The following is an 11,202-nucleotide window of genomic DNA, read 5'->3' on the forward strand; positions in this document are numbered from 1 at the left end:
CCCGGCCCGCGCCCCACTCCTCCCGGCCCCGGCCGCCGCCGGAGAGCCGGCGGCTGCAGCCCGCGGTGCGGGGAGGCGAGTCTCGGCAGGCAGGCGGGCGGCGCTTAAGCCCCGCCACAGACACTGCCGCGGTGGCGGGCGCTGAAAAATGGAGCACGGCAACAAGAGAAGAGAGACATTTTCTTTCCGTTAACTGAATTGTTTCCTACCTCGGGGTGCCCGACTCGCTACTCCTCTCACTCCGCTGCTCTCCGGGATCCGCCGCCGCCGCCGCATCCAATCGCCTCCTCCCCCCCTCCCCTTCCGCAGCCAGCCCGGCCGTTCCTCCTCCTCTCCGCTTCAAAATGGCGCCAAGCGCTCTTCGGCGGCTGCTCCAATCGAACCGCCGCGGACAGCACCCGGGGGCAGGCAGTTCGGGGCGTGGGTGCGCAGCGCCCCCTACCGACCAGACAGCCCCGGGCGCGCGCCCGCCGGCCCGCTGGGCTCTCCCCGCCCCGTCCCCGCTCGCGCGCCCGACTCCAACTCAACCCCGCCCCGTCGCGCGCGCACGCAGCCACACGGGCACGCCGCCGCTGTGGCCTCGGTGGCAGCGAGACACGCCGCTGTCAATGACTTCTCTGCTTCTGCGGCGTCCTGGACTTCTACGGAAAATCACATAAATTGTTATAAATCTCTACCTTTGGGGATAAAAGTTGGGTTTTTTTTAACACTGAAATTGAGAACTGATGTAGTGCTATGTAAATGAAATGGATACTTTGCTCTTTATTTGGTAACTCTTACCTAGTATTCTCAAAATCCCAGAAAATAGGGGGTTTTTTCCTACGCCGTGTGTATTATGTCTCTACTTGATCCATAGCTTTCCCATCCTGAGGAATTATTTAAGCAGCAGGTGGGTAGTGTCAGTGATTCAACCTGCAACAAAATATTTCACTCATGTGTTAGGTTATCATAGTTGTCCTGATTGGAGGGAGAAATAACCTGAATACCAGGAAGAAGGCGTCCATTTAGGTTTCTAACCCCCTTCACCTCCAGGAGGTTCCAGGTCCTCCCTCCTGCAACTTCGGGGAAGTTTATTAAGAGTTGATCAGGGTGGGCTAAATGGGCAAGAGGCACTAAGGAGGATATTTGTTGGGATAAGCACTGGGTGTTATGTTATATACAAGTGATGAATCACTAAATTCTATTACGGAAATCATTATTACACTACATGTTAACTAACTTGGATTTAAATTTAAAACAAATTAAGTATAATGGCTCCAAAAAGAAAAAAAAAGGAGTTGATCTGGCAACTACCATTAGGACAGAGAGGAAAAAATATTTAAGGGCTCAAAGAAACATCGTTTCTGACAAAAGAAACCATGTTTTATACAAAAGCAAGTGGCTTTCCAGAAATTTGTAATATAAACCTTCATTTAAAGCAACTGGAATCTGAATGAAATTGGTACTAAAACAAAAATAAACTCCTGTGTTATGGCTTTAAAAAAAAAATAACCAAGTCTGGGGACAAGGGTGTATGTAGTAAACAAATCTCTGTACCTTCCTCTGAGTTTTTCTGTGAACTTAAAACTCATCTAGTGAAAATGAAGTCCAAAAAATAACCAAATTGTAATTTATCAAGAGAAATATAATAGGATGTGGCATAATTTTAGTTAAGAACACAAACCATTCAAAAGTCAGCTGTCACTGCTGCCTACCTTGAGAGAGAGGAATTATATGGGAAGATGTAAAAAAAAAATGCTGATTTTATACAGACTTGGTTAGGAGAGTTATCTTTGGGTATAAAGAACCACAAACCCAGTTACCCCCTGGACTAATTTTCTACTGCTGCTGCAACAAATTATCACAAAGTTAGTGGCTTAAAACAACACAAATGTATTGCCTTACAGTTCTGTGCCTCTGAGTACCTGCAGGGGGTTAACTGAGCTAAAATCAAGATGTGGACTCAGCTGCATTCCTTTCTGGGGGGTCTAGTGGAGAATCCATTTTCTTGCCTTTCTAGCTACCAGAAATTGATCACATCCCTTAGCTCGTGTCCCACTTCTTCCATCTTCACAGGCAGCATGGCAGCATCTCTCTGACCCTGTTTCACTTGTCACATCTCTTTCTGTGACTCCTTTCTGCCTCCATTCCCTTTTAAGGATACTTGTGATTACTACATTGGGCCCCCTGAATAGTCCAGGATACCCCCCCCATCTAAAGTCAGATGATTAGCAACTTTATTTTGATCTGCAACCTTAATTCCTCTTTGCCATGTAACCTAACCTCGCCACAAGTTCTGAGGACTATAACATGGATATCTTTGGGGGCTATGATTCTGCCTACCACATTTACTCACATTTGGGTTATCTGGACCTTTAATTTTCTTTTGGTAGGATGTACAGCTGAGATTAAGGGGATTAAGAACTTGGAAGACATCAGGAACACACATAGTTAATATGAACGCCCTAAAAAACCCTATGTTGCCCCCTAGTACATTTTGAATACTCCTCTGCTACACTCTACTATGCTACTAGACTAGCCTCACTACATTAGAGCATCATTTCTGAAACCTTTGTTATTCCACACCTGAAGCCAGAAATCATACAGTCTTGACTATCCACCCTACCCTATGTGGGGGTCCCTTGAACCTTACAGGAAGTATGCCAACAGATATATGCTGGAAAAAGGTCTCTTGAGGGTCTAGAATTTCAAATGAATGCCATTTGAAAGAAAATAATTTCCAGGTTAAAAAGGAAATAGAATGCTATATAAATGTACTCCTCTAGCAATATAGTAGTGTTGACAATTATATTGAAATATATGAATAGCAAAATTAATGTAAGAATCACTTTCTAAAATGCACTGGAAGTATGCTGAACTATAAGAAACTGTGTGGGCATGTCAAAAGAAAAAACAAATGAGAGAATTTCTGAAAGGTAATGTCTGATCAGAATAAGCATGTCAGGGTGCCTGGGTAGATCAGTCGTTTAAGTGTTCAACTTCAGCTCAGGTCATCATCTCGAGGATTCTGAGTTTGAGCCCCACGTTGGGCTCTCTGCTGCCAGCACAGAGCCTGCTTCAGATCTTCTGTCCCCTTCTCTCTCTCTCTGCCCTGTCCTCCTTCTCTCTCTCTCAAAAATAATAAATATTTTTAAAAAGAAGTATGTTATTTTACTTTCACAGTCATCATTTCATTCCAGAAGCATCTAAATACAGTCAGTAAACGAGGGGGCTGGGCCTTACCTAGATATAGGCTGTTATTTATTCTGTATAATCCAAAGTACATCTCAAAAGTGAGTCAATCCAAAAATATGGGCCCCATCAGCTTACAAAAGTGCAGAAATTCCAACTAGATCAATTCCTTGGGTTAAGGTATTGGATCTTCAGAAAACATATTGAAATGTGTTTGTGTTACTTGAAAACGGTAACCCAAGAGCCCACAGGCATCTATTAGCAGAGACTAAGCCCAGTAGAAATTAACTTTGTGATGTTTGGGCATTAGGCAATCAGGCGATGGACTGAAGCAATCTTCTCCAAAACCCTGAAGTCAAACCCTTATTCATTACACAGCCATCATGGAAAGATAAACATAGAGTTCTCCTCCCTCCTCAACCAAAACTCAGCTTCTGGTGCCTAGAACTCCTCCCTCTATGATTAATTCCTTGTACTAAGCATTGTGCCCATTCTGTGACATTCTTTAAGTAAACTCTACCCCTAATATTGGGCTCAAACTCACAAGATCAAGAGTTCCATGCTCTACCAACTGAGCCAGCCAGGTACCACTTAAACATTGTTTCATTTTTGCCTATTCCTTTTATTTATTTTTATTTACTTAATTTTTTAAAAGTAAGCTCTATGCCCAATGTGGGGCTTGAAATCAAGACCCTGAGATCAAGAGTCCCATGCTCTATCTACTGAGAGAGCCAGGTACCCTTTCTGTGACCCTCCTTAAGATGCACATATTCCTGGGAGAATGCCACTGTACCCCACAGTCTGGAGGTAGTGGTTCTTGACTGGAGTGGAAGAATCCAAAAATCACCTGGGAAATTTCAGCAAACTGCATGTGTCTTGAGCTTAGCCTTCTATGGTCTTACATTAACAGAAGATTATCTTCCGTTCTATGGAAAGAGACAGATAAGAGAGACAGAGCCACATAAAGCACTAGGATCTCCAAACAGGAAGAAGAGCTAGATGGGGACATATTTCACAAAGGAAAATTAGGGGAAGGTGACTTTTGCCTACTTCATAGTACATCTTAATACCAGAGCTACCAAACATAGGCCAAAGCAGTTCTTCTGACTTTCTTTCTTCTTCAAGAACAGAAAATGCTTTCTTTTTGAACATTGTCTCAGAGGTTTCATCTTAAGTACATTTTGTTCCTTAAAGAATTCTAGAACATCTTCTTACTTACCTAATAAACCAATGGTATTCCTGATCTATGCAAACGTTATACTAAAATTCTTTTTTTCTTTCTAGAAAATCCTCGTGGATCTTTAGAGAAACTTGCATATGTGTGTTATCAAATATCGTTTGAGTAGATATACACACTTCCTAGAGTCTTCTTGGTTTCCTTGGAGTTGAATAGCCAAGGTCACCATTGTGTGTGAGGTCTGAGCTGCTGACTGAGTATTCTTGAATATATGAGGCATTCACTCTTATCTGTAGTCAGCAATCAGGAGTGTGTGTAATCCATGGGCCTGCACTTGATAAAGGGAGGAAATTCCATTTATTTACACAGTACATCCATGGCATCAAAATGGATTATGAGGTGAACCATGTATGCAATTTAACATCTTCCAATTTTAAAAAGTAAAAAGAAACCAGAGAAATTAATTTTAATAATACTTCATGTAACATAATATATCCAGAATATTGTCATTTCCACATGCCATCAATATGAAAAATATATTAATGAGATATTTTACACTTCTTTGTTCATATTGTGAATTTCACATTTAAAGCATATCTCAGTTCCCACTGGAGATATTTCAAGTGCTCTGTAAGCACATGTGGCAGATGGGTTCCTACTGTGAACAGCACAACCAATAGGCCCTAGAATAAAATGCTACTTCTTAACAACTTGTAATAAATAGCAAAGGTATGTATTCTTTGCAAGCACTGAAGTTGTTAAGAATTATGCTCATACTAGTTGAAGTGCATGCATATAAAGATATATACTTCATACATACATATATACTTATGTAGTATACATATATAGTATGTACATGGTTATTTTATGTTCATGTTTTTAATATAGAATAATGACTTACTCTAAATTTCATGTCTTATGTCAAGTATATCATTGGTTCAGCTATGTAAGAAAGCAAATGAGAATTGATTTAGGGAATATTGTGATTAGCCACTAGAACTAGCCATAATCTCGGCAAGCAATTAAACTTAGTACCAGATGCATACCTATAGTAATATATGAGCTTCTTTAAACATACTTTTTAGAATAAACATACATGTTGATATAATGAGCAATAGAACAAACTGGCCAAATGACTGAATGGAATAAAAATGAGGACTTTCAGGGCACCTGGGTGGTGCAGTCGGTTAAGCATCCAACTTCAGCTCAGGTCATGTTCTCAGTTCGTGGGTTCAAAGCCTGCATTGGGCTCTGTGCTGACAGCTAGCTTAGAGCCTACAGGCTGTTTCCGATTCTGTGTGGCCCTCTCTCTACCCCTTCCCTGCTCATGATCTGTCTCTCTCTGTCTCTCAAAAATAAATAAATGTTAAAAAAATTTTTTTAATGAGGACCCTCCCCCAAACCTATTTATATTTTGCTTTTAATTCTCTTGAACCCAGGGCAGCTTCCACTCGTGTTGATCAGGTAAATCTGAAGCTATATATAGCGCCCTACTCCTACCTCAACCAGACACCTTTACTTAACTTAGCCACTTTTATTTATTATTTCTCTTTATGTCTTCCCCAGTTCCCACACCCATGCTGCTTTGCCCCATGATTTTTTTGTCCGATAAGTTTACCCTTCCTCTCCATAGTGTACTGCCTATGCTATTTAAACCTTTCACCTCACTTTGTTTAATAAGGGTAAAAATAAAACATTCCCTATTCTTTCCAGGATCTCAGTCATCTCTCCAAATAAGGTGTGGATACAATATTAATCCTACATATATATCTGCATTTAACAAGTGTGTTCTTTATAAGCTCATATTACGTCTACCTATTATAAAGGAGAGGCTGCAATTTTTATAGGCTCAGACTAGGTGAAATTTCTTATATAAAATGCACCTAATTGACCTTTAATTACTTGATGGTGCCTTTTTAAAATTTATTACCAGTTTGTTTATAGATATTATTGCTTTAGAGTTCTTTAGGGAAGGGCATCAAAAAGATGCTATGAAAACATTTTTAAAATTTTAGGGTTCATTGAGCATAGAAATGAGCACCTCTTTCAATTCACTTTCCATAAAGAAACTGAGACCCAAAAATTTACGTGACTTGTACAAGGATACGTAAATAGGGGGAAATTTTTAGAGATTCACATCATCTTCCAATTAACTTAGAAAGTAATTTCAATGGGATTCATTCCATCTCAAAAACATGTTTGAATATCTTTTTAAATATAAGTCACAAACAAACACTACGTATTTATGGAAATGCTGATAGACCTGCAAAAATGGAATCAAGTATAGTGCATGGTTGCTTCAATATGTTCTTTTGAATTTGTTACATATGTATATATATTATAAATTCTATAATTTATAACATTAACATTCTACATGTGATAAACCTATTCATTGTGGTAAGAAACATAAAATTCACCTCTTACCCATTTTTAAGTGCAGTTATGTGCAGTTATGTCTACAGTTTAAACACTACAGTTCAGTAGTGTTAAGTATTATTTCCACTGTTGTGAAACAGATCTCCAGAACTTTTTCATTTTTCAAAACTAAGACTCTATGTCCATTAAATAACTCCCCTCTTCTCCTTTGCCCCAGTTCCTCGTAACCACCATTCTATTTTCCACCTCAATGAACTTGACTACTGTAGGTACTTTATACACAGGGAATCATATAGTATTCATCCTTTCATGACTAGCTTATTTTACTTAGCATAATGATAAACCTTACTTTTTAAGAGTTCCAGAGTTAGATAACTAAGAGAGTTTTACATAAAATATCATACTTCCCATTACCATCTAAAAAGAGATTTATGTTTAGGAAAATATTTATCATCAATTCAATGTCAGGAAATAATAAAGAGATACAGAACCAAGAGCAATTTCACTTGAAAAATAATGAGAAGGACATAGGAGAGTTTAGACTGCAGCTCTGAATATTTGGGCAAAGGCATATGACTTTGGACCATATCATATATTTCATATACATACATTTTCAGTCTCTAATCAATGTTTTTACTTTGCACAATCATCAAAATCAGCATTCCAGTGGAAGATAGCCAAAATCACCAAACCAATTTTTCAGTGTGCTCTTTCTGTTGTAGGCAAACAGATCTATGTTTGTGTTTGGCGTAACAGCCCTCTCTAGAGCTACCCGAAAGTTCATATCACTTTTCATTGCAGGTAAATTGACTTGACTCCTGATACTCTTCAAAGATATGTAAGAAGCATCCTTTGTTTTAACACAGGAATTCTATTTCTTCTGGCTGTAGGAAAAATAGTTATTATTTGAAAATTAACTTTACTTAGTGGCCAGCAGATGGAGCAGTTGAAAAATGTTGATGTTGCTTCAAAAAAAATTTTTTTTTAGTTTGCTGAGATAAAACCAGTTAAAGTATATTCTCTTCTTTGACATGTTTATTGTAGATAAATCTAGAATGCAGTTAAGATTAAAAAGGAAAAAAGCAATTATAATCATGCCGCTACAAAAAAATTACTTTTTTTTAATAGTGTTTATTTTTGATAGAGACAGAGCATGAGCAGGGGAGGACATAGAGGGAGACACAGAATCCGAAGCAGGCTCCACGTTCTGAGCTGTCAGCACAGAGCCTAACACGGTGCTCAAACTCACAAACCATGAGATCATGACTTGAGCAGAAGTTGGACACTTAACTGACTGAGCCACCCAGGAACCCCTATAGAAAACTACTTTTAATGTTTTGTTGTATGTCAGTCCAGAATATATTTTATTCATATGTTTATATTACATTTTATAAAAATGTAGTGTTTTATATGTTTTATAATGTAAGTGTAATATATATTAAATATGTTTATAATGTTTTATAATCTGCCTTATTGTCTTAAAATTATAAGATGTTTGCTTATGTAGAAATCACCAGGAATAATATTAAAACATTTGCAACTTTACAGGCCAAGCAAGGACAAATCAGAATGGATATTGGCAGTAGCTTGAGCAAGATGCTGAATGCTCCCTACTGTGCTAGGCATTCATTCACCCTTTAGATGATGGATATGGGGAAGGTCTGAGGAGTGATAGGAAAGGACTGGAACACCCAAGGGTGAAGGAGAATACTCAGGAAGTCAGGGAAGCAGCTATGCAACAACCTTATTGAAGACTCTTGTTATTTTAACAACGAATTCAGTGGCATCAATGGATAGCAGCTGAACTATCCACTCTAAACCTTCTCAAAGTATATATAAGGATACACAAACTCAGTGTTCTCCTAGGAAGAGATCTGGTTAGCTTGGGAACAATGGTAGAAGAGAAATTTTTACCTTTGGCACCATGAGTATATATTTAACATTAAAAAGTTTTTAAATAAAATATTATGAATTAATTTCAGGTTAATAGATATATACTTCTATCATTCTTAGTGACTATAATACTAATATATTGTGTCAATATATCATAATTTATTTAACAAGCCATTATTGGGGCGCCTGGGCGGCTCAGTTGGTTGGGCCTCTGGCTTCGGCTCAGGTCAGATCTCACGTTCGTGGGTTCAAGCCCCATGTCGGGCTCTGTGCTGACAGCTAGCTCAGAGCCTGGAGCCTGCTTCCGGTTCTGGGTCTCCTTCTCTCTCTGCCCCTCCCCCTCTCATGCTCTGTCTCTCTCTGTATCAAAAATAAACATTAAAAAAAATTTAACAAGCCATTATTAACTGTTAAACAACAGTTCAGTAATAAATTGTAACAGAAGATATGTTTATTTTTTATTTTTTTTAATGTTTATTTATGTTTTTGAGAGAAAGACAGAGCACGAGTGGGGAAGGGACAGAGAGAGGAGACACAGAATCTGAACCAGGCTCTAAGCTCCAAGCTGTCAGCACAGAGCCCGATGCGGGGCTCAAACCCACAAACTGTGAGATCATGACCCGAGCTGAAGTGAGATGCTAAGCCAACTGAGCCACCCAGGTGCCCCCAGAAGATATGTTTAAATCCATGAGTTCATGATACATTTTTATTTATTTATTTATTTTCAAATTTTTTAATGTTTTTATTTTATTTTTAAAAGAGACAAAGTGTGAGTGGGGGAGAGAGAGAGGGAGATGGAAACACAGCGTCTGAAGCTGGCTCCAGGCTCTGAGTTGTCAGCACAGAGCCCAGTGTGAGACTCAAACTCACAAACTGTGAGATCATGACCTGAGCTAAAGTCAGATGCCTAACTGACTGAGTCACCCAGGCACTCCAATATATTTTTATTTTATTTATTTATTTATTTATTTATTTATTTATTTTTAAGAGAGAGAGGGAGATAGACAGCATGAGCAGGGGAGGGTCAGAGAGAGAGGGAGACACAGAATCTGAAGACACGGGGCTCAAACCCATGGACCGTGAGATCATGACCTGAGACAAAGCCGGACACTTAACCGACTGAGCCACTCAGGCACCCCTCCCAATATATTTTTAAAGTACAAACATTTAGTCACTTTTAGAAGTTGCTAATAAACCAACTCATTATTTTGAACCTGGCAAATAAAGGGAAAGAATCCATCATTTATCCTGCCTGTCTATACAAACTGTGCCAGAGGATAATCACATAATCTTCTTTGAACAGACGTAGTCTAGCTAATAAAGAATGATAGAATTAGAATATCATCATTTTGTAAACTCAAATGAAAATAACAGACACAAACATAGAACATAAATACCTGCTAACACAGGAACAATAGAACGTTAGAGGAAAACCAGAACATTAGAAGAGCAACAAAATGTTAGAGGAACAATAGGCCATTAGAGGTTCTAATGTAAGATAATAGCAGCACCTATGCAGTCATTTTGAATCTGACCAAGCCTCTACATGCAAGTACCAATTAATAAGAAATACAAAGAAATATATCCTGGGTTCCTAAATAAATTCCAAAGGTTTAAAAAAAATTTTTTTAATGTTTTTTATTTATTTTTGAGAGACAGAGAGACAGTGTGAGCAGGGGAGGGTCAGAAAGAGGTAGATATAGAATCTGAAGCAGGCTCCAGGCTCTGAGCTAGCGGTCAGCACAGAGCCCGATGCGGGGCTCGAACCCACAAACTGTGAGATCATGACCTGAGCCAAAGCCAGACGCTAAACCGACTGAGCCACCAAAGGTTGATACCAAAAGCAAAGGCAACAGAAGAAAAAATAAGCGAGACTATATAAAACTAAAAAAAACTTTATGTCAAGAGAAACCATCAACAAAATGAAACCTACTAAATTGGAAAAAATATTTGCAAATCATGTCTCTGGTAAGGAGTATCTAAAAGAACTCATGCAACCCAATAGCAAACAAACAATCTGATTTTTTTTTAATTATACAATTTATTTTTTTAACATATGCAATTATTTTCTGTCATTTACAATACAGTAGTTTCAATGATACTCCAAACAGAAAAGCAAAGTAAAAAATCAAAACCCCCACTTCTATTTCATGTAATTAGACTTATACAGAAATTAGGTTAGGTACCAAGTAGTTAATCACCTAATTTCACAGCTATCTGAAGTGACAATTGTAATATAGCAGCTTATCTATGATACTTTCAAGATACATGATATAATTTATTACTTGCCCATAAGCTAAAACACAGCCTGCTTAATACCTTTCCTTAAATTCCACCTCTATACTACAATATACTTGAGGTCCATGCAAAAAAGTAGCTCCTTTTTATATAGAAAATGGATGATTAAGTCTTTGGTATTGTAAAAGCAAACTTTCACTTTTCGCAGATGACATGATACTCTACATGGAAAACCCAATTGACTCCACCAGAAGCCTTCAAGAACTGATTAATGAATTCAGTAAAGTTGCAGGATACAAACTCAATGTACAGAAATCAGTTGCATTCCTATACACCAAAAATGAAGC

At 38.5% G+C, this 11,202-nt stretch overlaps 1 protein-coding gene across 7 annotated transcripts in view; it reads right to left on the bottom strand.

The window, feature by feature from the left end:
* The window catches only part of PDS5B (PDS5 cohesin associated factor B), a 184,282-nt gene extending 183,952 nt beyond the window's left edge, over positions 1-330 (bottom strand). For all 7 annotated transcript variants that reach the window (XM_029936869.1, XM_029936868.1, XM_029936870.1 and 4 more), the window contains exon 1: positions 210-330. The gene's annotated coding sequence lies outside the window, so the exon portion shown is untranslated. The remainder of the gene's footprint in view (positions 1-209) is intronic.
* Between the last annotated feature and the right edge of the window lie 10,872 nt (positions 331-11,202).

This window comes from Suricata suricatta, chromosome 4, assembly GCF_006229205.1.
Source record: "Suricata suricatta isolate VVHF042 chromosome 4, meerkat_22Aug2017_6uvM2_HiC, whole genome shotgun sequence".
NCBI classification, from domain to species: Eukaryota; Metazoa; Chordata; class Mammalia; order Carnivora; family Herpestidae; genus Suricata; species Suricata suricatta.